Source organism: Paroedura picta, chromosome 1 (genome assembly GCF_049243985.1).
Source record: "Paroedura picta isolate Pp20150507F chromosome 1, Ppicta_v3.0, whole genome shotgun sequence".
NCBI lineage: Eukaryota > Metazoa > Chordata > Lepidosauria > Squamata > Gekkonidae > Paroedura > Paroedura picta.
Genome location: NC_135369.1, coordinates 194,251,216 through 194,277,290, shown reverse-complemented (window position 1 = coordinate 194,277,290; position 26,075 = coordinate 194,251,216). Strand labels below are relative to the sequence as shown.

The 26,075-nt window shown below is 46.3% G+C and overlaps 1 protein-coding gene across 7 annotated transcripts in view; it reads left to right on the top strand.

The window, feature by feature from the left end:
- The window catches only part of WDPCP (WD repeat containing planar cell polarity effector), a 337,650-nt gene that overhangs the window by 276,243 nt on the left and 35,332 nt on the right, over positions 1 to 26,075 (top strand). The gene's annotated exons all lie outside the window — the stretch shown is intronic.

Genomic DNA, 26,075 nt, shown 5'->3' with positions numbered 1-26,075 from the left:
AGAATGTCCCTCCCTAGCTCTTGCCCCCGAGCTTCCGGAGATGTGATCGCCATTCCCCCCCCCCCTTAAACTGGCAAAAGCAACGAATAAGTGAAGCTTCTTCGGATGAAATCCCTCCACAGAAGTGCTTAACAGTAAAACAAAGCTCCCTTCTGCAATTGTCTTTAAAGTTTCCGAGCACAATACAGCCCCCTGTTGGACACTGCCTGTAATTTCGGCCAGAAGGGGCTTTTCAGGAGAACGAACACAACAGTTCATTGGGTGTTCTGTTTGACTGACAGCCAGGGGCAGGAAGAAGTGCGGGGGGAAATCTCCCCCTTTGTTGCAATTCTGGCGAGACTGGAAACCTGTGGGGAATGAATAGACCGCTACTGGGACTTTAGTATTCCGTTAGAATTGAAGTTGTGCGGAATGACGAAATTCCACTATTAAATATAGCATTTCTGCATACTGCAAACATTTAGCAATATTGCTCGTTGTGCGGAATGGCCCTCAGTCAGGGTCCTTGAAACAAGCCAGGCTCTGGTATACAAACTTCTTTTACATCTAATGCCTTCATAAATGCACCCTAGGTATATCTGTAGTGTTTTTCTGGGTAACTCTGAATAGTAACTCTTTCTTCTTTCAGCTTTCACGTCCAGTAAAACATGAGTTAGTTCAAAATTAACAAATTTTATGAATTTTCTAAATTTATAGATATATCTGTGATCATTTCCCCCCGTATTGTTTCATCTTCTGAAACTATGGAAGGGGTAGGGCCAAGAGCAGCCCAGCTGATATTTGGCTGACTGGGACACCCTCCAAGGCTTTACTCATGCTGAGTCAGTCTTTCAAAATGTACTATCTTCTCTGATTGGCAACAGCTCTCCATAATCTCAGGTCAAGATGTGTCACATGAATACATGAAGTGGCCTCATAGGTAGGTAGGCAGGTAGGCATTCATTCATTCATTTGAATCATTGAAAGAGTTGGAAGGGACCTTATGGGTCATCTAGTCCAGTAGTGCCCAACCGGTCAACGCTTGACAATTTTACTGAGGCTCGGGGGTAGGCTTTTGCTGAGGGATGTCGTTGCCGCCTGAGCCCCTGTTCCATTTGCTTTCCCGCCGGCACCCCTGACTTCCTGCCACCCGCTGGGGGGCACTGCCAGCAGCAGCTGCGCAGTGCCACACCAAGGGGGGCCCCACCCATAGTGTCCGCTGGAGAATACCAAAGGTGAGCCGGTGGCAGAGTGGCAGGGCAGCCCCCGAGACAGAAGCCGGGGAGGAGAACAAGGAGGAGCTGCGGCCTGGTACTGACTGATCCACGAACTGGTACCAGTCCCCGGACCAGAGGTTGGGGACCGCTGATCCAGTCCATTCATTTATATTATTTGGATTTATTAACACCACTATTGGAAACTGCCTCTGGGAGGGAGGGGGGGGCAGGGGCCCTGCAGATATTGCTCGTTACCTAGCCTCAACTGAATGCTTGGCAGAAGAGCTCCGTTTTGCAGGCCCCCCAGAACTGTTTTAGCTTTGTCTGGACCCTGATCTCCAGGATCTCATTCCACCAGGTGGGGGCCAGGACAGATGTTGGTCTGCAATAGATGCCAGTTGCATCTGGAGACAACAAGATCGTGGGGGCTTTCCCTTGGCAGATACTTGGAGATCTCCATTTTGACTCGGATCTGATAATGGGAGCATCGTTGGCCTCTTAGGGTCTACTGGACTCGAAGCTAGCTCTTCCACGAGTAGACTTCATTCAGACTAGTCTTGCCTGGGAACTCAGAAGTTGAGCTGTACAAAAAAATAATGTAAAAATGGTAATTATTTATTATAGTGCACAATTAAAAACAGAATAAAAACTACATAAAAACTATACAGAACTAACAGCACATAAGACCAAACGGGTTTCGACCCTACTGGGTCTTCCTCGGTGGTCAGAATTGTAACAACACACTCTATATGAAATGTCTGAACTTATTATAAAGTGTAGCTGAGTGGTTGAATGGGATCTGTAAATTATGGCTCCAACCAGAATATATGTAAATTTTAGACTTTTTGGAGACCACCTCCTATGGCCTATGCCTGGGCTCACCACTCTTCGCAATTATATAACTCTGTGCTGAGAGTGTATCTCATGTGCATTAGAAAAAAAGCTATATAGTCTTGCCTAGGATCACCCTGCCAGAGTATCTGATATTAGAAAAGAACATAGATACATTGATAGACCTGTCATGGTCAGTGGGCTACAGGTTCTCTGGAAAGGACAGAGTTCATTGCCTGGCAGTGCTGTGGCTGTTTCTGTCAAAGAGGGCATTAAGGGCAATGAATTAATGCCCTTAGGCAGAACAGATTCAATCACAGACTCCCTGTAGGTAGATCTGCCAAGCCAAAAAGCAATTTCATGTTGGAGAAATACAACTGACACCTAACCATTGTTCTGATAGGGATCTTCAGGTGAGGAAAGAAATAAGAGGCAGGTAAAAGAGAAAATTATCCTCCCATTGACAGGGTAAATAGACACTCAAGTTATGACAAAGACAAAATTAATAGCTGCAGTAAGCAATTGTGACATAGAACAGTTAGTCATGGGTCTAACAAGAGGGACCACTGATTTAATACTGAATGGAATCCCAGATCTGGTTAGAGATATAACCCTTGGGAAGGATCTTTATGTCTTTTTAACCATGTTGTAAAGCACCTTCCCCCTTCAAGGATCGCTGCCTTGCCGTGGCAAGGGGGCTTGCGTAGCTCAGTGAAGCTATGAGCTATGCCATGCAGGGCCACCCAAGACGGACAGGTCATAGCTGAGAGCTCTGACAAAAGGTGATCCACTGGAGAAGGAAATGGCAAACCACTCCAGTATCTTTGCCATGAAAACCCAATGGACAGGTTCAAAAGGCAAAACGAGATGACGCCGGAAGATGAGCCCCTCAGGTTGGAAGGTGTCCAATATGCTACTGGGGATGAGCAGCCAGCTAGTACGAGTAGCGCCAGAATGAATGAAGCGACTGGGCCAAAGCCAAAAGGACGCTCAGTTGTGGAAGTAACTAGTGGCGAAAAGACAGTCCGATGCTGTAAAGATTTTTATTCCATAGGAACCTGGAACGTCAGATCCATGAATAAAGGCAAGCTGGACGTGGTTAAACAAGAAATGACAAGACTGAACATTGACATTTTGGGAATCAGTGAACTAAAATGGACAGGAATGGGTGAATTTAATTCAGATGACCATCAGGTATACTACTGTGGACAAGAATCTCGCAAAAGAAATGGAGTAGCCTTCATAATCAATAAGAGAGTAGGAAAAGCAGTCTTGGGATAAAATCCCCAAAATGACAGAATGATCTCAGTTCGAATCCAAGGCAAACCATTCAACATCACAGTAATCCAGGTCTATGCCCCAACCACTGCTGCTGAAGAGGATGAAGTTGGCCAGTTCTATGAAGCCCTACAACACCTTCTAGAAGCAACGCCAAAAAATGATGTGCTTATCATCATGGGGGATTGGAATGCTAAAGTAGGAAGCAAAAAGATAACCGGGATAACAGGCAAGTTTGGCCTTGGAGTACAAAATGAAGCAGGGCACAGGCTGGTAGAATTTTGTCAAGAGAATACAATGGTCATAGAAAACACTCTTTTCCAGCATCCCAAGAGACGACTCTACACATGGACATCACCAGATGGTCAACACAGAAATCAGACTGACTATGTGCTCTGCAGCCAAAGATGGAAAAGTTCTATCCAGTCAGTAAAAACAAGACCAGGAGCTGATTGTGGTTCAGATCATCAGCTTCTTGTTGCAAAATTTAGGCTTAAATTGAAGAAAGTAGGGAAAAGCACTAGGCCACTCAGGTATGAACTAAATCATATCCCCGACTAATATACAGTAGAGGTGACAAATAGATTTAAGGAATTAGATCTGATAGACAGAGTGCCTGAAGAACTATGGACGGAGGTTCGCAACATTGTACAAGAGGTAGCAACTAAAACCATCCCAAAGAAAAAGAAATGCAAGAAATCAAAATGGCTGTCTGAGGAAGCTTTACAAATAGCTAAGGAGAGAAGGGAAGTGAAAGGCAAGGGAGAAAGAGAAAGATACACCCAATTGAATGCAGAATTCCAGAGAAAAGCTACAAGAGATAAGAATGCCTTCTTAAATGAACAGTGAAAACAAATAGAAGAAAACAATAGAATGGGGAGGCCTGGAGGGGCGAGGAGAGGGAGCCATGGCCACCGGCATGCCGGCGGCGCAAACGCGCACGCGCAGACTTGCCGCGCGTGCGCGTTTGCGTCCGAGGGCACAAACACGCACGGCAAGTCTGCGCATGCGCGTTTGCACCGGGGCTGCCGCGCACATGCGGGGCCCCGGGTCGCCCTCTCCCCGCACCCCGGCGCAGCGGTCCGCAGCCTAAGAAAGGTTGCGGACCACTGTGATAAGGGACCAAAATGGTAGGGACCTCACAGAAGCAGAAGAGATTTTTAAAAAGAGGCAAAATTATACAGAAGAACTATACAAGACTGAGCTTAACATCCCTGATAACCACAATGGGGTAGTTACTGACCTGGAGGCAGACATCCTAGAATGTGAAGTCCAATTCCAAAGAAGGGAAATGCCAAAGAATGTTCAAACTCATTCCATTGCACTCATTTCTCATGCTAGCAAAGTTATGCTCAAAATTTTACAAGCTAGGCCTGTTGGAGAAATTAAAAACCAATAAATCTTCCAGTCCTGATACACGTGAAAATTCTTAAGGAACTAAGTGAGAGACCATTGATTTACTCACCCATGTATGCAATTTATCACTAAATTCAGCTGCTGTATGAGAAAACTGGAGAGTATCAAAAGAGGTCCAGGGAGGAACCAGGAAGTTACAGGCCAGTCAGCCTGTCCCAGTCAGATCAGTAGGAACTGTAGTCAAATATGGAATTATTGGACACACAGAGAAACAAAGCTTGGTGAGAGGAAATCTGCATGGCTTCTGCAAAGGAAAGTCCTACCACACTAACCTTTCAGAGTTCTTTGAGAATGTCCAGTATAGAGAATGTAAATGGTGATCTGGTAGACATTATATGCCTGGATTTTCACAGACTTTTGAAGAATCAGGAGATAAGAGGACAGATTCCCTTATGTATTATGTATCACTTCAAGAAGGACGTAGATAAAAGTGAAAGGGTACAGAGGAGAGCGGCGAGGATGATCTGGGGCCAAGGGACCAAGCCCTATGAAGATAGGTTGAAGCACTTGGGAATGTTCAGCCTGGAGAAAAGGAGGTTGAGAGGGGACATGATAGCCCTCTTTAAGTATTTGAAAGGTTGTCACTTGGAGGAGGGCAGGATGCTGTTTCTGCTGGCTGCAGAGGAGAGGACGCGCAGTAATGAGTTTAAATTACAAATACAACGATATAGGCTAGATATCAGGAAAAAAAATTTCACAGTCAGAGTAGTTCAGCAGTGGAATAGCTGCCTAAGGAGGTGGTGAGCTCCCCCTCGCTGGCAGTCTTCAAGCAAACACACTTTTCTTGGATGCTTTGAGCTGATCCTGTGTTGAGCAGGAGGTTGGACTAGATGGCCTGTATGGCCCACTTCCAAGTCTATGATTCTATGATTAAAAATTGGTTAAATGACAAAAAGCAAAGAGTAGGAATAGGTGAACAGTTCTTGTGGTTCCCTTGAGGATTGGGATGGGATCTAGTATGATTTAATTTGTTCATAAATGACCTGGAACTAGGGTGAGTAATGCAGTGGCCAGTTTTGCAGGGGACACGAAATCATTCAAGATGTTGAAAACCAGGGGTGACTGTAAAGAGCACCAGAAGAATAGACACAGATTGGTTGAATGGGTGACAAATGTGGCCAGTGAAGTTTGATCTAAGTAAGTATAAGATTATGCGCATTGAGACAAAAACTCCTACCTTCAAGTATAAGCTCATTTTTAATTAATTCCATTCCATTCCATTTATATTCCCTTAGGTTTGGGGCGGTTCTGGATTTGCTGAGAGTAAGAGGGGAAAAAGATCTTGGGGTTGTAGTAGACGGTTCAATGAAAATGTCAGTCCATAAGTTTCCAGGGGATACTTATTAAATTTGCAGACAATACTAAACTGGGAGTGGTAACAAACACAGAATCAGGATACTGGATGATCTTGATAGACTCGAGAACTGGTATAAACTGAACAAAATGAAATTCAATGTAAAGTGCTGCATTTAGGTAGGAAAAAACATAGATACCAATATAGGAAGGGGGAGACTTGTCTTGGCAGTAGCATGTGCGAAAAGGATCTAGGAGTCTTAGTAGACCCAACATTGAACATGAGTCATCAGTGTGACTCAGTGGCTAAAAAGGCAAATGGGATTTTGGGCTGTATCAAACGGAGTATTGTGTCCAGATCACGGGGGGTGATGGTACCGCTGTACTCTGCTCTGGTTTGGCCTCACTTGGAGTACCGTGTTCAGTTTTTCTTACTCCCAGAAATTCAAAAATAAGTGTTTCTCTGAGCAAATGATACAATTCCTTGGGGAGCCGTGTTAGCCTGTCTTTAGCATGAGAAAAGAGCAAGAGTCCCGGCGTGGCCTAAAGACTAACAGAATCTGTGGCTGGTTAATCTCGTGAGATACTGCCCACTTCTTCAGACTCTTGCTCTTCCTTGTGTTTGAAGGACCCAGCCTTTCTTCAATTTTCCATTGTCCCATTTCCGGGCAAGCAGATGTTCCTAACTTTTTAAGTAGATGCGGTTTTGTAGAAGAATTTCTTGTGGAGCAAGATTGTACTGGGGCTAGAGCCCTAGACCTGCTGATCTTGACTTACGCGTGGATTTGGCAGGCAGATGGAGTTCTAAGGTTTCAACAAATTATGCCCTTTATGAGCAAATTATCTTTTTGATCTAGGAACTTCCATGGAAAAAAATGTTTTTATCCAACTTCAGACAATGCAGTCTTTCGTAAAAGCACAGCCAATATAACAGTGTGTCAGATGCAGCCAAGACTTTACCCCGATATTGTCTGTCATGTTTTCCCCCTTTTGAGACCCCTTGTATGTAACACTGTCTTTAATGGCACCTCTGTGGTGTTCTAAGCTTAGGTGTGTTATGTATTTCCCTGCCTTCCTTAGCATGTCCTTCTTATTTTTTTGGCTCCCCAAAGCTTTCACCTTATACTTCTTAGCGGACAGAATGACAGAACAGTCAGCACGTGGGGGTGGCTTTGAGGTAAAAGGGAAACCTTTAAATAAATCAGGGTTTTTAATTAAACATAAGTAGAGTTATAGTGACAAGCATAACAGCATCACAGTTTCAGTATGGTTGATAAGTTTAATGGTTTCAAAGAGGTACGCTTCTTTCTCTAAAGTTCCTTCAATAGACCTACGGCCCATTCTGCACACTTTGGATAATGCACTTTAAAAAGAAATTAAAACTACTTCTCACATTTACAATACCAAGCAACAGATACATATCATATCAAAATAAAAAACATGTAATACAATATTTAAACACCCAAATAACAGAATCCTGCCTCATGCAAATGACATCATGTAATTTTACATCACACCAATCCTTACTGTCTATCTCTCTCGAGACAAACTCTGTCAGCTATTCTTACTGAAAACCATCTTTTAAAATAAGTTCACCATTCTAGAAATACAAGGATCCCGTACTTCTGGTTTCTCCATATTTTTAGTGTTTTGATAGCAGGTTAATTAGTCAATCATTTTCATGCCATTAAACCAAATACTTCGATCAGGAGACTTCTTTTCTTTCCACATTTTGCAAAATTTGTTCTTGCAGCTGTTTATGAAGAACTATAGTGAGTTGATCTTTATGTATTTCAGATAAGTAATTCAGTAAAACCATTTCTGGTTTTATAGGCATCTCTATTTCCAAACTAGATACAATTTTGATTACACTGTTCCAGGATGCAGGGGCTCTACTACATTCCCACCACATACCATAGAAATCAGACAGAGACCGATTATGTGCCCAGCTCCCGTGCAGATGAGGGGGGCAGATGAGGTGCACCAGTCCAAATGCTCACCCTTGTGGGTGCAGGAAGAGGTGGGGCAACCTGCCATGACTAAAATTCCAGCCTGCAGCCCAGCATGAAACCTCCAGTGCATAAACAGTCAGACAGTTTATTTGCAGTCATTTAAACCAATACAATAAACGCTGAGGAATGGCTGTAATCATTACATTGCAGAATTATTTTTTTGTAATTTATAGGGATGTAGATGCCACATATATACCATTTCTAACAGATTTTCTCTAAATGCCAAACACTGTGAACCCTTAGAGAAAACAAAGTTTCAATTCTGTTCCCAAGTTTCTTATTCCAGCTATCTTGATAGTTATTTGGTATCTTCAAACAATGTTGTAATGTTGCTGTTGTCGCCAGGATCCAGGATCCCGCACTGTCTCCCTCAGCCCTGCAGCATTCTGGCTGGTGTCTACCCCCCTCGTGTCCAGCCATCACGCTCCTTGGCGGCCTGGTTTCCTTTTTTCCACTGACTAATCCTTAACACGCTCGTGGCGCCGCGGACTAAATAAAGCGCTAAGCGCTTTGTGGGAGGAGTCAGGGCAGGCTTAGTCCATGATGAGGAAGGGGCCTCCGGACAGACCATCGGCCGGGCCAATCGGCAGGCACAAAGTGCCTGCCGATTGGCCTGGCCGATTCCTGTCCTTCCGACAAGGAAGCAACTGCGAGCTGTGCTCCACGCGGCTCGCAGTTGCTCCCTTGCCGCGCGGCTCGCAGTTGCTCCCTTGCGTCAGGCCGCCCCCAAGGGAGCCTCTGGCAGTTGCATGGAGTTGCCTCTCGCCGCGTCAGGCAGGCGGCCAAGGGTGCCCCCGGCAGTCGCACAGAGCGTGGCTGCCGGGGGCTCCCTGCCCGGCGCTCGCTGCCATCTGGGTCGCCGCCTACAGGAGCGCCGGCCCACGCCGCGAATGCGTCGCCGTGGCAACTGGCCCCAACAACCCACGCAGAACACAGCATGCCGGAAGGACGCCCGCCAGCTGCCCCGCCGCCAATGGGCCGCCGCCCACCAACCTCTCTCCCAGCGCCTGCCGCCAGCCGCACGCGGACATCTCCTCCCTCACCCCGACGACCGCAGGTAGGCCCTGGCGGCGACACAGCGCTGGACACGAAGACGGGCTGCCTCGCACACACGCACTGCCGGAGCCGGGGGGGGGGGCTCCCTAAGGCTCCCACCTACCCCAGGAACGGTCTCCTGCCTGCTAGCGCCCGCTGCATTTCGAGGGCAGCGGGCTTGATTACTAGTCCTAGCATAATTGCTTTCTCCGTTGACTGCGATCGGATGACGTGGCCAAAGTATGTGAGCCGGAGTTTCATGATTTTGCCCAACAATGATATATCAGACCTTATGCACTGTAGTATTTCCTTGTTTGGGACTTTTGCTGTCCCTGAAACCTCAGAAGCCTTCTCCGACACTAGAGTTCAAATGAGTCAGTTCTTCTGTTGCCCAAGTTCTTCATTGAACAACTTTCACAGCCATAAGCGGCTCTTGGAAATATGATAGATCTACCTCATCTACATTTGGTAGTCAAGCTTCTCTTTCTCCCACCAACCCTCTGAACAAACCTGTCCACTCTGCCCCCTCAGGTACAGTTCCCATCTGGCCAGAAACCACTTTGCTCACCCCTCCAGACCTTCTCTGTATTACTGCCCAGGCCCTCATTGTAGTCCTCAGCAACATACATATCACATGCACACACCCAGCCTTAAATTGCAGAAATGAAACCTGCACACAATATTTGCATGGCAGAATGCCACAACTTCTATTGCAATTTAAGGAATATTCTAGGCGTAAATGGCTTGGGCCTGTCCTTAAAAGATAATCAGATTGAACAACACAGCATGAGCTGTTTATATATTTTTTTTATTAAACTCGGATAGATGTGTCACCTTAAACATTACTCAGTTTGCTGTCCAAACTGAGATTAGATGCTAATCTGTTGTTAGTAACATGCAAAACTGTAAAAGAGATTGACAGCATAATCCCAAACAGGTCTCCTCAGACTCCAACTCAGATCTGTTCACGAGGGCTTACTCCCAGGAAACTGTGATTGAGGGTTACTCTGTAAGTCTTTGCAGGGAAATATTTGCGATGTCTGTACTGTGCTGTACATACTTTTATCTCTTATTGTCCTGTATTTGTGACAAACCATCTTGTGGCATTTCAAAGGCAAATCCGTTTATCGTGACAAACCTCCGTGAGTCAGAGCCCAACTAAGTGTTGGGTTCAAGTTGGCAGAAGGGTGGGGTGGGAAGAGCCAGTTCTTACTAAGAGAAAGGCCAGTTTCTCCAGGACACTGCTGTGCCTACAAGATCCAGTCAAAAGAGTGAACAATCCATTTACAGTGGTTAAACTACCACCCTGTAATTTTGTTTTGTCACAGTCATCTCTCTCTCTCTCTCTCTCTCTCTCTCTCTCTCTCTCTCTCTCTCTCTCTCTCTCTCTCTCTCTCTCTCTCTCTCTCTCTCTCTCTCTCTCTCAAGCTGCACCCAACGTCTGGTGACCCTCTGGGGTTTTGAACGCAAGAGATGTCCAGAAGCAGCTTGCCATGGTTTACTAATTTAACAGAATTAGCTTTAGCTTTATATTCCCACTAGCATGATGGTAGTTCATAGTCTAAGGAAGAGTGCTTGCACTTGAACGCTCCCACCCTGAATAAATCTTTGTTGGTCTTAAAGATATTTCTGGACTCTGATACTGTGGTGTCGCTTCAGATCAACAGGGCAACCCACTTGGATCTTGGGTTTCCCTGGTGGTCTCCAATCCAAGGACTAACCAGGGCTGACCCTGCATAAGCTTCTACAGTTTGGTGTAGTGGTTAGGAGTGCAGACTTCTAATCTGGCATGCCGGGTTCGATTCTGCACTCCCCCACATGCAACCAGCTGGGTGACCTTGGGCTCGCCACGGCACTGATAAAACTGTTCTGACCGGGCAGTGATATCAGCGCTCTCTCAGCCCCACCCACCCCACAGGGTGTCTGTTGTGGGGAGAGGAATGAGAAGGTGACTGTAAGCCGCTTTGAGCCTCCTTCGGGTAGGGAAAAGCGGCATATAAGAACCAACTCTTCTTCTTCTTCTTCTTCTTCTTCTATGCTCTGGGCTAGCCTGGGCTATCAGAGTTAGGACACAGTTGTTGTTGTTTTGACTGTGCAATAAAAATCAGGGCCGAAAAATACTCAGGTCCTTTCCGCACAAGTAAAATGTAGCAGGAGTGTGGCAAATTGTAATCGCTACTAATTTGCAGTTATGCACGACGTCGCACACAATCTGCCACACTCCTGAAAACGATCAGCAAAAAGCGCTTAGTTGTAGCGCTTAAAGGGAAATCCCAAAAAGTGGGTTCACTCTCCGAAAAGCGCTATACTCTTGCAAGCAATCTGCAACAGTTCCGAAAAAGACCTGTGTGTTCCCATTGTTGCGGTTTCAGCAAAGTCCCTCCCCCTGGCTCTCTCCTCTGAACTTCCGGCAAAGCGATCGCCATTTTTTTTTTCCGGAGCGAGCGGAGAGCAACGAACCAGCGAGCCTTCATCCACCCAGCGAGGCTTCTCCTGCAGCAGTCTCTCCACAGAGCTGCTTTAAGTCACCAAGCACAACACAGCCCCATTTGCAAGTTCCCTTTATTTTCGGCCGAAAATCGTGCCCGTGCACGGGGGGGGGGGGGGGTTTCACTCGGGGGAGCGTGGCAACGATGAATCGCCAGCTCATACATGACCTGCCAGCTAGATGGGTTTCTCCATTGCAACGGATTAACGCAGATTCGTTGCAACATGTGTGTGTGTTTTTTTAACCTGTCTTAAAGGGAAAGGGGCTTTTCGGGAGCATGATAACGGCCGCCCGTTGGCTGTTCATTTTAGTGACAGCCAGGGGCGGGACAAAGCACAGAAAAAATCGCTTCCTTTCTAGTGATTTTTGGCGAGACCGGAAACCTGTGGGAAACGATTGCAACACTACTGAATTCAACTACAAAGGCAGGTATGCATAACGCTGAATTCCACTATTTTAAATTCCGGAATTGCTTAGTGTAAACAATTGGCCACATTGATTCTCGTGCGGAATGGGCCTCAGTGCTGGAAGTTCCATGTATGAAACCCCCATGGTTACATACAAAATGCCAGTTCAGTTTGGGAGGAAGTGTGGAAAAACCTTTCTCGGTTTCCCTTTTTCCTGACCCGAAATTACCTATTTGCCCTAATGCATGTTTGCCTGGGGGCAGGAGCAAATAACAGTTTAGTGAGGCCACATCAGGTTTGGGAAAACAGCTTGGGAGAGTAGATTCCCTCGCTTCCCTCCTGCTGGAGGTCCTGCAATTGACAAGATGATCGATGGGGCTTGGTGGAGTGGTTAGGAGCATGGACTTCTAATCTGGCTAGCCGGGTTTGATTCCCCACTCCTCCCCCACATGATAAAGTTGACCAAGCAGTAATATCAGCCCCACCTCCCTCACAGGGTGTCTGTTGTGGGGAGAGGAAAGAGAAGGTATTGTAAGCCACTGAGATTCCTTCAGGTAGAGAAAAACAGCATATGAGAACCAGCTCTTCTTCCTTCTTCTTCTTCATATCGGGGCTCTCTCAGTATCCCCTCCCTCACAGGGTGTCTGTTGTGGGGAGAGAAAAGGGAAGGTAATGTAAGCCACTGAGATTCCTTCAGGTAGAGAAAAGTGGCATATAAGAACCAACTCTTCTTCTACTTCTTCAGTAATCAGGGCTCTCTCAGCCTCCCCTCCCTCAAGAGGGTGTCTGTTGTGGGGAGAGGAAAAGGAAGGTGATTGGAAGCCGCTTTGAGACTCCTTCAGGTAGAGAAAAGCAGCATATAAGAACCAGCTCTTCTTCTTCTTCTTCTTCTTCTTTTTCTTCTTCTTCTTCTTCATATCGGGGCTCTCTCAGCCTCACCCACCTCACAGGGTGTCTGTTGTGGGGAGATGCACCACTATCCTGCGAAGGGTCCATTGGCGCCTCCCCAATGTGGTGCTCAGGGCACATGCTGTGCTTGCCACACCCTAGATACCACTCTTGGGATAAAGACCTGTTCGTCTTGCAGTCAAAACCTTTCAAAATTGCAGTCAAAATGTTAAAAATGTCAGTTCTCATAATAATATTCATGGAAATAAGTCACTGAGCGTTTGAGAAAGAAAAGTTGTCATTTAAAAAATTAAGAAATAAGGGTTTCCTTCTGCTAGCAGGCAGCTTGGTGTAGTGGTCAGGAGTGCGGACTTCTAATCTGGCGAGCCGGGTTTGAATCTGCGCTCCCCCACATGCAGCCAGCTGGGTGACCTTGGGCTAGACACAGCGCTGATACAGCTGTTCTGACCAAGCAGTGATATCAGGGCTCTCTCAGCCTCCCCAACCTCATAGGGTGTCTGTTATGGGGAGAGGAAAGGGAAGGCAATTGGAAGCTGCTTTGAGACTCCTTTTGGTAGGGAAAAGCGGCATATAAGAACCAACTCTTTTTCATCTGTCAATGGCGTCACGTCCTCAATGTGCAAACGTCACTGAGTATCCTCCATGTCTGTGATCATGCCGCCCTCATTGTGCTCTTCTTACATGGAGCTAGTCATGAAGCCCAGCCTGTATGCATAACTTTCTGCCAGCCTCTTCCCACTGTTATCCTCCGAGTCCAGAGACAGAGAAGAGCAACTTCCAGCCATCCTCTGCTCCCACCACAGATGCCTCCTGTGCTGTTTCTGAGAGCTAAATTGTACCAACAAGCCATGGGGTTGTTTCAGTTGTCAGAATCTGACTGGTTGCCAGCCACCTGATATTGTCATCTGTCAATGTCCCTTGTCATTCTGTATATTGACATCTGTCAGTGGGGAGCGGGCTTGGGGAAGTATTTGTAACTGGCTGAATCTGCACTTACATTGTTTATTACGTTGTGGATCCTGCTGAATCCAGATTGATGTGAACTCGGGTCTTCCTCTATCCCCCTCCCCATTGAAACAGAAAAGTGTTCTGCATGTGGTTAGGGAAGCTCAGAAGGGGAGGGGGGAGCCAAGCTTTTCTTGGAGGGGGGGGGATAAGAGGATTGGAGGCAGCAGAGGAGGGAGAAAAAAACCAAGAGGCAAATCTCTATCAAGAGAAGTTAGGGCTTCTGGAGCTTCTGCTGAGAGTAGTTAGGGCTTCCCCTTTAAGTCAAGCTTGCAGCCTGGGAATGAGGAAGCCTTTGAACTGAAGCCTTGGCCAATCCTCTGTACCCTTTCAATTTTATCTACGTCCTTCTTGAAGTGAGGCCTCCAGAACTGCACACAGTACTCCAGGTGTGGTCTGACCAGTGCCATATACAATGGGACTATGACAGCTTGTGATTTTGATGTGATGCCCCTGTTGATACAGCCCAAAATGGCATTTGCCTTCAAGCTAGGGGTGCCTACTCCAGAGCTAAATTTGGATATCTCTTTGGATATATCCTCACTGTATGCTGGGCAATCACATATTGCTGACAGAAATCATGATGCCGTAGGGTCTTCACGGAGTAGTTGCATTAAAAAGTAAATTTTAGAATTCCCATCTTTTTGATGAAGAGTGGAGGAGAAGCAGGAAAATGATCCTAATTATTTTTAAGAGATAGCAGCATGTATTCATCAGGATATGCACACTTGAGGTCTAATAGTGCGGGACTTTTCACTGGATCAGAAAGCCAATTTAATTTGCTGCAAGCTTAAATGTTAAGTTTCAGACTTGTGACCATGAGTTACCAAATTACCAAAGTTGGGGTGTTGGTTTTTTTTACTAACTACTCTTTCAAATTTGCCCTGTTGAATGACAGACCTTACAAAAAGCCTTGAGGGACACAGGTGGGCAGCTGGTTGCATTGGATTCACCTGTGAGGTCCCCAGGTATCTTTTCGCCTGACCACATCCTGAGACTATGTCTGATGAGATGGTGCGGCTGACAAGCTGGAGAATGTGAACACCTGAAGCTCTTAGAAGTTTAAGCCCAAATCAGTTTTGAAGTAACAATAAAGGGTGAGCAACTGGGTCAGATTTCAGTCGCTTGTCAGCTAAATGTGTGCACCCGGCCATTAAAAATTTGGACAGGCATATCTTGACAGTTCAGCCTTTCATTTTTCTCTGCTATAACCTGAGAACATTCAAGTTAAAACGCACTTTATTTAAGGAACGACTGTGATGTTCATATGTCTTTAGAAGTTAGCACAAATCAAGAAAACTTTTAAACCATCCGTTGAATGTTCACTGTGTTAAAACTTTCACACTTAACTGCTCAAAATGCAGAAATATCCAACTTTAGAACAAAGCCGAACTTGTCCGCATGACTGGAATGCAGGCTCAAAAGCAACAATATATGATTTAAAATGTCATTGCTCCCCCTAGTTGTAGTTTACACTGGACTAGGTAGCTGGGCTGGGCTGTGGTTTGTATTTTAAAAATCCATTAATTCTACAGTGAATCCCTTCCTGGCTAAAATCTAATTGAGGTGTGGCACTTACGAAATCACCTAAGACACCTTTCTACACCTCTTGTTTAACACTACATAAAATTGGAGTCGTGGGACTTCGTTTTTTCCTCCAAGGATGAATATGAATGCATTTATGCTGCCTAGATAGAGCCTAAGGAAGCAGGTTAGCTTTAAGTCCAGTACTAATTTATACATTAAAACTGACTTGTTTATCCTATAAAATCAGAGTCCAGTGAGCTTTCGAGGGCAAGCACGCTTCATCAGACCTTGAATAAATCTTTGGTGGTCTTCAAGGTGCCTGGCTGGATTCTGATTTTATTGTGCTCCTTCAGACCAACATGGCGACTCATTTGAAACTATTCTTGTTAAGCCTATATAAGGGATGCAAAATGTGATAACCTTATGCCTCTGTCATATTGGCCTAGGCTAGCCATGAAGTCCCTGTGGCTACAGTTAGGCATCACATTAAACCACATTTTTTAAACTACAGTCTGATCAAACTCAAGGTTGGTGTGATGTCTGAATGCAGGACAGTCAATAAACAAATGGTTTGTTGGAGGGGGTCAAATACCTGACTTGCTAACTGAGGCTTCTTGTGATCTCTGAATGCAGCAATCCCGGTTTTTGTTTGAGTAGCACCACCGTGCCAGCCTCTTGCATTCAGAGAGTGAAGCACAGACTAATTGAAAAAAACTTTGCCACTGCAGTTGCATTCAGGTGTTGATGATGTGATCCAAGTATGCCCCCTCCCTTTCTTTGTTGCCTTTATTGGTGTCTCACCAAACAGGAATTTGCTTGTGAGTTTAAATTTCAGAGGGGAAATATAAAAGAAGGAAATGGTGAAAGAGAAAGCTGGGAGGGGGGAGAGACCAAAAATATACATTTCAAAGTAGAAGAAGAAGAGTTGGTGTTTATATGCTGCTTTTCTCTACCCGAAGGAGTCTCAAAGCGGCTTCCATTCACCTTCCTTTTCCTCTCCCCACAACAAGCACCCTTTAAGGTTGGGAGGCTGAGAGAGCCCTGAGATTACTGAAGGAGAAGGAGAAGAGTTGGTACTTATATGCCACTTTTCTCTATCCGAAGGAGTCTCAAAGCGGCTTACAGTCATCTTCCCTTTCCTCTCCTTACAACAGACACCCTGTGTTGTGGGTGAGGCTGAGAGAGTCCTGATATTTCTGGAGAAAAAGAAGAGTTGGTTCTTATATGATGCTTTTCTCTACCCGAAGGGGTGTAACAACACATTCTCATTACCTGCCAATACCAGCTGCACATTTACTTTTGCAGTGGGAACCTGGATCTACAGGGTTTCAATTTCCCTTTGGCATCCTTTTGCCACTGGAATTTTAAAAGAGATGTTGTGTCCTTCAGGCAAAACTGTTCTGTAGAAGGGAGAAACAGCACTAATTTCCTACCCACTAATTTCCTACCCACAGCACTAATTTCCCTTTCCATGGAGGCTTGGGTCACGAAAGTAGCCCGAACGGCATTTTTTCTTTTCTTTTTTTTTAAATTTTATTTTATATGAAGCGCTCACAGAAAGATGAAAAGAAAAAGAAACAACCAGCTAGCAAAATAATTATTGATTCATGTGAGAGTATAGTCTGTTATTATCTTAAGAAGTATATAATCAGTTCCCATCGCATATTAGTTCTAACCTAAAAGTTACTGCTGTCTTTCTTAGCAAAGTAATTATTGATACATATCTTTAAATAGGACAGGGTCCTATTAAATAAAAGAGTAAGGCCACCTGGGGAGGAGTTAGGGCGGGCCCTGTCCAGGATAAAAACTCAGAGGGCCCAACCAGGAGCCGCGAAGCGGCTCCTGATTGGGCCCTCCGAGTGTCCATCCAGGGCCATCAGCCAATGGGGAGGCGCGCAAAGTGCCTTCCTATTGGCCCCTCACCAGGACAGACCAAAATTCCATTCACCCAGCCCAGTCTGGCTGCCAGTCTGCTTCTGACCACCACAGGGAGAGGAGGTCAGAAGGGCTGCCAAGGGGGGTGAGAACAGAGGCTTGGACAGGCTGTGCCAGCCCTTTTCGCCCCAAGGCTGCCCTAACTGTCAAGTCCAACTGCAAATTGCCTCAGAGCCCTGACAGAGCTGGCAGGAGGCTGCAGAGTGCTCCCCCCCCCCTTCAGGCCTGCTGCGAAGGAGCCTCTGACAGCCCCTGACTGAGGGGAGGGAGGCCTTTCCAAGAGCAACGCAGGGGAGCCTGAGGGCCTTCCTTTTGAGGGGGGGGGGGATTTCCCCTTCTGCCAAACAGTTGCCTGACAGGGAGGCCACAGAAAAGCCCCTTCTCACTTAAAATACTTCTCTGGCCGGGGGGTTAGACACAGCCAAGCCATGTGTCTTTCTTCTTTGCAACTCTCTGCAGATTTGAGGCCACTGCACAGCCTTATTCTGCAGAGGAAGCTGGTTGTTTTGTCTCCTGTTTCATCTGCACAACAACCCTGTGCAGTAGGCCTCAAGTCTTTCAATTCAACAACAACCTGCGTGGGAAGCCTTAAATGTTTCTTCTCTACTAGAACACTGTCCAAAGTAGCCCTTTCTGCCTGGGGAGCTGATCTTTATACTCTGCAGGTGAGCTGTAATTCCAGGAGCTCTCCAGGCCACACCTGTAGGTTGGCTACCCCTGGGTTGGAAATATTCCTGGTTTGGAGGTGGGACTTCAAAATCGTACAAATGCCTCAGAGTCCAGCCTTCAAATGAGCCATTTTTGCCTGCAGTTGGTAGGGAGTGGTGCAGGTGTGTCCCTCCTGGCCTATGGGTTATGGCCAGCCCTTATCAGCAACTGTTTGTATTCTGGGGCGCAGACAGGCAGACCAGCATCAGTCCTGTGAGTCTGGAAAGTGCAGGAAGATCTAAATAAATATTTACAGCCTGAAACTAAATAGAGAACAAGTAAATGTCTGGAGACACATCGTAACTGAAATAGTAGCTGGCAAATAACCTTGGCCTGGCAAATAAAAAAACAGTATTAAAAACCTTACTAAGGTCAAGTCTGCTGTGCACAGAGTCTTCCTCTTAGGGTTGCCAGCTTCCCTGTGAGGCTCGCTACCCCACCTCCCTCATGAGGAGTCTGTTATGGGGAGAGAAAGGGAAGATGATTGGAAAATGCTTTGAGACACCTGAGGCCTGCTGGGTCACTGCGGCCCATTCCCAGTTCTCTCAGATCTCTCACAACCCTACATACCTCACAGGTTGACTATTGTGGAGAGACAAATGGAAAAGGTGTTTGTAAACCGCTTTGAGACTCCTTTGTAAGCAATAGGGTGCAAAAATCCGTTCTTCTAAGGAGCAACCATGAAAGAAGCATGTGGGCACATAACATTTTACCAACACTGAAAATATGGGAGACAGAAGGAACAGGGTGGACACCTGTGTACTGTGACTACCCTATGTGTATTAGGGCAGAGGGGCATTTCGGTGAATGTGGCCTAATTCACACAAGAAGGGAAATGACGCAGAACTGGGGGGAATTGGTTGCCATGTAATCTTCCCCTAAGAAGAGTCTCCAGTCTGATTTTCCCTTCACATATCTGAGGACATGGCTCTGGAAAGCTCATCTGTAACCACTATGCCAAAATTCCCAAAGGTCAGTCCTCTCCCATAATCAACGAACATTCCACACCACAGGTTCTTGACACCCATATCTCCACACCCATGGCCTCATTTGTCACCATGCCACCACAATCTCCCACACAACACACATGACAACCCCATGCCCTTACAGACTGGACAACTCCTCCCCTTCCTCTTCCCACTGCCAAGCTCTAGCGCCCGTTGTATTCTTGGAGACAACGGGCTTTGCCCCTAGTGAGAATATAATCTGTTATTATCTTAAGTAATATATAGTCAGTTCCCATCGTATGTTAGCCCTAACCTAAAAGTTGCTGCTGTCTTTCTTAAGAAAGACCAGATAATTGCTCCACTGTTCGTCACATTCTTCAGGTGGTCGCAAAAAATGGAATTGTGCTCTTTTCCTTGATGTATCTGCTGGTAGGTCTTGAAATATTTGTGCTTCTTGTTCCACCAAATTCAGCGCCGTCTCCTGATGCTTTCTGAATAGATTATTTCTTGCAGCCTTGCTTTCAGAGCTTACAAAGATGTGTCTTGGTTGTTTCTTGCATGCGGCCGCCTTTGAATAGACTCTATACTTTGTCAATCCGAATTTCTTCCTCCTCTAAGTAGTCTTCCAGGCTTTCGGTGATTTCCTTCCTTAGGTCTGTTTTCCCAAATTCTTCTGAGGTGCCTTTGATTTTTACATTCCTAGCTTTAAATTCTACTTCCAGGATTTCGGATTTGTCTGCTGCCACTCTCTCCCACTTCTGTTGATTAGTTTCCAGACATTGGATTCTCGTTTGGTGTGTTGCCAGCTGAGTTGTGTTTTCATCAGCTATTTTTTCAAACCGTTAATTCTGTCTGAGAGCTTTTTCTTGGTATCTTGAATCTCCTTTTCAACCTTTTTGACTACTTTCAGTATCTCTAAGTTGCCCTTGCATAATAAATGATACATCTGTGCATTAGTTAGGTTTTCCATTGCTGCAAACAGTCACAGGTCACAGACAGGGCGTCTCGCGAGAGTTTGGGTGATCAGGAATTATCAGTTAGTCAATCTCCGTATTCTGTCAAGATCTCCCGCTGGGCTCTCCTCAATAAATTCTTAAGTTCTTTCTTTTGTTTATTTTAACAAGTTTATTTAGCTGGCTTGCCTCCCATCCGAAGAAAGAATTCCCTTGCAGATTGGTTAGGGGGGAAGAAGGGGGGCTAGTGCCTGGCTTTAAAGAAGAGGAAAGCAAAGAGAGAACTCACAGTCTTTGCATTGTTGATTCGCCAGACTTCCGTTCTTTTCAAGCTGGGAAGAGATGGTCTGGGGAAAATTCAGGATTTTATGCGGCTGGTCGTTTCAAGATTAGAAAGTTATTTTCGACAGAGACGCCATTATGGCCCTGAGCACAAGCAGCGGTAATCCGGAGAACTTAGTCTCCGCGGATCTGTAGGACCCTCAGGATGCCGTTCCCGGTTCCTCGGGTGACCAGCGAGCGAGATTTGCTCATCCCGCTCAGGTCTGCCAGGTGCTTCTGCTCCTGGCCCTCTGCTTGGCTCGGGAGCTCGCTACAGAACGGGCTAGCATGGCGCAATCTTCAGTCGTCTCCCCCGAATGGTGTTTTTTTATCTGCGCCAAGTGCGGTTACTAGTGCCCTACCTGCCCGCCGAACACTTGGCAACAGTGATGTGTGCGATGGTCACTTTCAGACTAGACTACTGTAACTCGCTCTAAGCCTACCCTTGGCTTTGACCTGGAAATTGCTTCTGGTACAGAACGCGGCTGCAAGGGTCCTCACTGGAACATCTTGGAGGGCCCATATTCAGCCGGTGCTACGCCATCTGCACTGGTTACCAGATCAACTTTAAGGTTCTGGGCTATACACAGCCTGGGACTGGCTTATTTGCAGGACCGTTTATCTGCTTATGCCCCCTGTGCAGGGCTCTTCACTCTGCAGGTATGAATATACTGGTGGTCTCGGGGGCCCGGGACATACACCTGGCTTTGACCAGGGCCAGGGCTGAAACCTGGTGGAACGAGCTCCCAGAAGAGCTATGGACCCTGTGGGATTTGTCAGCATTCTGCAGGGCCTGCAAGACGGAGCTCTTCTACCAAGCATATGGTTGAGGCCAGGGCAACTCCCAGCGCTATCAGCTTTGGATTCTTAGCCAAAACCAACTAAGTCCCTCGCTTCCAGATAGAGAGTAATAGACCTTTGCTGGACGGGGAGAGGGGAGGGGGTTATTATCCGCCATCGTGATATTGTGTTTTAATTACATTTTTTTGTAATTACAAATGGGTTTTTATGGGATTTTATTGTGCTTATGAATCCTTGTAAACCACTGCATGACTTTTGAGAGCTGTGATGGATGGATGGATGGATGGACGGACGGACGGACGGACGGACGGACGGACAGACAGATAGAATTTTAAGCTTGAGAAACACAGCAAATTAACATTTATAGTAAGAACCTTCTTTGAATTGTAGAGAAAGGAGGATTATTCCATCTAGTTTGGACTACGCTTTATCAAAATCAGCTTTATAAAAAAGCCTGGATGAGTTTTGTCCTTAACTCAGCCACCAATTACACTGTACTACTCAGCAAGTTTTAATTTTAGCCAAGGAGAAAGTTCCATCCATAGGATTGCAGACCATCCCCCTCGAGTCAGTGAATAACGCAGGAGTCCTGGTGTTCATTTTGGCAAATTTATTTATATTCCAACTTTCCTCCATGGTGGACTATGGGGATACCCAGGAAGCCTCCAATCTAGGCCCAAAACAGGCTCAGTTAACTTCAGCAAGATTGCTGGATCATGTTTATTTTATTTAAAACATACGCTAGCTTCCTTTCTACAATGCAGAACTCAAGGCGTCTTGCAAAGTAAATAGATTAACAATGATTTTTAAAAAACTGTTCCATGTATTGTTTATAAGTTTAATGTAAACCGCCCTGAGCCTCCGGGGAGGGCGGTATAGAAATATAACAAACAAACAAATAAATAAATAACACATAAAATACCACATTTTAAATTCCCCCATTAGGACTGCCAATATAAGCAAAATGCAGTCCTAGATAAAGCCAACTTTAACGTGCAACCCTTTGAGGAGGGAGGGGGGACTTCCACTGAAAAGGCGCTCCCTTTCTTGGATTCATGGGACAGTCAGGAGGGCCCTTCCTGTGTCCTTGATTTCCAGGCAGAAGTGTATGGGAGAAGATGGTTCCTCAGATACCCCAGTCCCAAGCCAGGTAGGGTTTCAAAGGTCAAAATGAACACTTTGAATTGGGTTGGGAGCCAAGGTAATCATGACAGTATCTGGGCAAAGTATTCCCAACCAGCAGTCTAGCCGCAGTGCTCTGCCTTGGCTGCAGCTTCCAGACATCCTTTGCCCGGTCCACTGTGTTCCCTTGGGGGCTGAAGAAGAAGAAGAGTTGATTGTTATATGCTGCTTTTCTCTACCCAAAGGAGTCTCAAAGAGGCTTACAGTCGCCTTCCCTTTCCTCTCCCCACAACAGACACCCTGTGAGGTGGGTGAGGCTGAGAGAGCCCTGAGATTCCTGCTCGGTCAGAACAGCTTTATCAGCACTGTGGCGACCCCAAGGCGAATAGTTCATTGGGATAGATGTGCAGTTCCTGAAGCAAAGAAGAAGAAGAAGCAACCCACCACCCACCCTTACATTTTATCTTTAAAAAGAGTTGCATTTGTTGGATGTATTGAATTTTTCAAAAATCAGCATGAAAAGTTCTGATTAAATGCTTGCTTCAGCAGTTTAAAGGCTCCTTCTGTCCCGCTTGCCTAAGGAGGTCATACATTACGATTACTTTGTAAACATCAGATTGTACAGAATTGACTGTGCATACCATGCAGAGCGCAAACAGACATAAAAAGTCCTTTAAAAAAAAGAAGGGGCTTATCTTCCACTTATCAACTAGTTTATTTTTCATGCCAAGAAGCTTCTTAAATATAAGAACAGCTGTTACTTTGTAAATATTTTAATGGTGGCTGTTAAGTAGAGCTGTCAATGCCGCAGACGACATTAAGAGAGGGCTTTCATTCTTCCGTGCGATCACACGCCTTTGAAATGTTATTTTGTCCCAGAAAATGCTATGAGAGTAGAAGTTGTTCCTGATCTGTGGGCATGGAGCCAGTGTGGAGTTGGTTTATTTATATCACTGCAAACCAAACCAACCTGGCAAGGAGATCCAATTAAGAAGGTATTACTCTCTTCAGAATATCCCACAAGCCTGCACAGATCTTTGGAAACACAAGTGGCTGGTCCTTTCAACCCAAATAGTCCAGCCCAGCCACCGTCAGATTACGGGGGGACAGATCAGGCATGTCTATTCATGGTGCATACTGCTTTGTTCTATTGGTATGTCTTACAAAATACTGTTCCAATTGTTTGTTTGTTTTGTCTTGACAGTGATAACTTTGGCATCTTAAATTGCAAGGTCGTTGGTTTAAAAAACACACACACACACATTGTGTTATTGCTATATAAAAGCACAATATGTTGATCACAAAGATGGTTCATTGTATCCTTTAATAGCAAACAAATTTCTGATCAGAACAGAGCCTTTCATCTAATATAATAAAACTAGCAGGAAGCCCATTGTATTTCTGAATACAATGGGCACTAGGTCACCCCTCCATCCGCGGGCAGGCCAGGCAAGGCCTGGAGAGGCCTCTGTGGGCCTTTCTGGGGCAGGAGGCGCTGGGGGGCAGTCTGTTCCTCACACCCACTCACACACACACACAACTGCATCCTTCTGAGCAGCCAGGGACTTCGACGAAGCAGCAGAACTGTGAAGAGACTGTTAGGGGCGGGAGTTCTAATTTGATTGGGTAGTCAGAGGCAGACAGGCTTCAGTGAGCAACCTGATTGGCCCATATCCGTTAACACTGAACTCCTCCCAGGATCCCTTACCCCTTTTATTTATATACTCGTGGTTACAGATGTGTGGCATACTTCTAACAACATGCTGAAAATTCTGAAGCCTCCTATTGGTGGAATCCCCCCCTCAGAGCCAATTGCTGCTCTTGCTCAGGATTCTGCCCCCCCCCCTTCCCTTCAGACCTGCTGTGAAGGGAGCTTCTAACAGCCACTGACTGAGGCAAGGGAGGCATTTCCGAGAGCAATGCAGGGACATGGGTGCACTTTTCTTTTGAGGGGGGGAACTTTCCCATTCTGCCTAGCCACTGGCTGACAAGGAGGCCACAGAAAAGCCTCTACTCACTTAAAATAGTGCTGTGGCCGGCCATGCTGCTGGAGGGAAGACTCAGCCAAGCCATGCGTGTCTCTTCTCCTCTACTCTCTGAACATTTGAGGGCTACCGTGGAAGGTTACTGTGCTGATGAAACTGGATGCTGTTGCAGAGGTTATTTTACCTCCTTTTCATCTGCACAACAACCCTGTGCAGTAGGCCTCAAGTGTTTCATCTTCACAACAACCTGTGTGGGAGGCCTTAAATGTTTCTTCTGCACAACAGCCCTGTCCACCCTCCGAAGCAACCATTTTTGCCTGGGGGGGCCAATCTTTATAGTCTGACTGTTCATTGCAAACATTTATTTATTTTTAGGCTACCCTTCCCTAAAAGCTCAGGGCAGCTTACAACATATGATCGATAGCAATAAAACACAATTAAAACATCTTTAACCATAATAAAGTTGAAGTTGCATGAGAACAACTCACACCCTACCTGACTGGCCCTCAGGAGTGTCCACTCTCTCGGGGTGGGCCAATGACAGGTCTGTCCAGCCTCCTCCTCCATCCTGCTGGAAGAGGAGCTAGCCTCCTTTGCTGGCCCACTTCCCAAAGGCAAGCTGGGCCAGGGAGTGGGGTGGCTGGAAGGGAGCAAGAAACATGTCCTGCCATCCAGCCCCAGGACACGAGCACAGCCTCTAATGCCCACCTGTCAGGATCACATGATCTCTGCCATGATTTGTGCTTGACCTGAGTGACTCCATCTTGTATCAATGTTTGTTATTTTCATTGTCTCTGTAACAACCCTGAACTGTCTGCGCTGTGATTTACTTTTGCAAATAACTCCGCTAGACTGTGTTATCTCTGGGAGGGGAACTGTCTAACACCCAAGGCCAAGACAACCCGGTTATCGTCCTGGATGTGAGCCCAGGCTGGCCCCCGTGGAAGGGGGGCTTTAGCTCTCTGGGAAAACGTACAGCTTTGGGCGGGAAAGAGAACCAGTAAAAGTGCTTGCTGTTTGTGTATTGATCAGATTTGACTATGAACATTGAGGTGTCTTGATCTGCTAACAATAAAGCTTTCTATTAATCCAGAAGTATTGTTAGTCTGTCAGCCCTGACACCACCTGAGATCCTGGTGGTGGCGGTTGGGAAAAGGGGCCCAGCCCCCCCCCACGAGCCCCATGGGACTGAGTGCTGCCTTTGCGCTTTCCCGAATCCAGGGGGTGCGGAAGATGAAGGAAAGGCTACCCACTAGCTCCACAAGGGCCAGCGAGGCCTTTCAGCGCACTGCTGTGCACCCCCTGAGAGGGAGGACCACAGAGGTTGGAGAAAATGCCGCCCACAGACTCCATAGAGTTCAGTGGAGGGGGTGCAGGAGAGTCTTCCTTCCATCCATCTGTCTGCCTGTCCGTCTGTCAATCCCTCCCCCTTCCTTCCATCCGTCTGTCTGTACCTTACCCCCTCCTTCCGTCTGTCCATCTGTCTGTCCGTCAATCCCTCCCTCCCTCCTTCCTTCCTTCCGTCCATCTTCCTTCCTTCCTTCCTTCCTTCCTTCCTTCCTTCCTTCCTTCCTTCCTTCCTTCCTTCCTTCCTTCCTTCCTTCCTTCCTTCCTTCCTTCCTTTCTCCCTTTTCCTTCCTCCCTTTTTTCTTCCTTCCCATTTCCTTCCTTACTTCCTTCCTTCCATCTTGCCTCTTCCTCTTTCCCTCTTGCGCCCTAGCACCCATTGTATTCCTGGGTACGACAGGCTTTGGCCCTAATATAAATATTAAAATCCCGTTTGCATTAAAGCCATGAGACTCGCCGCCTTCTCTCAAGTGGGAGAAAGGAGGGAGTAAGTGCTATGCTGTTTTTGTCTAAGTAGCAGGCCCCACCGGCCCCTGATCTCACTCAGGAGAGCATCATA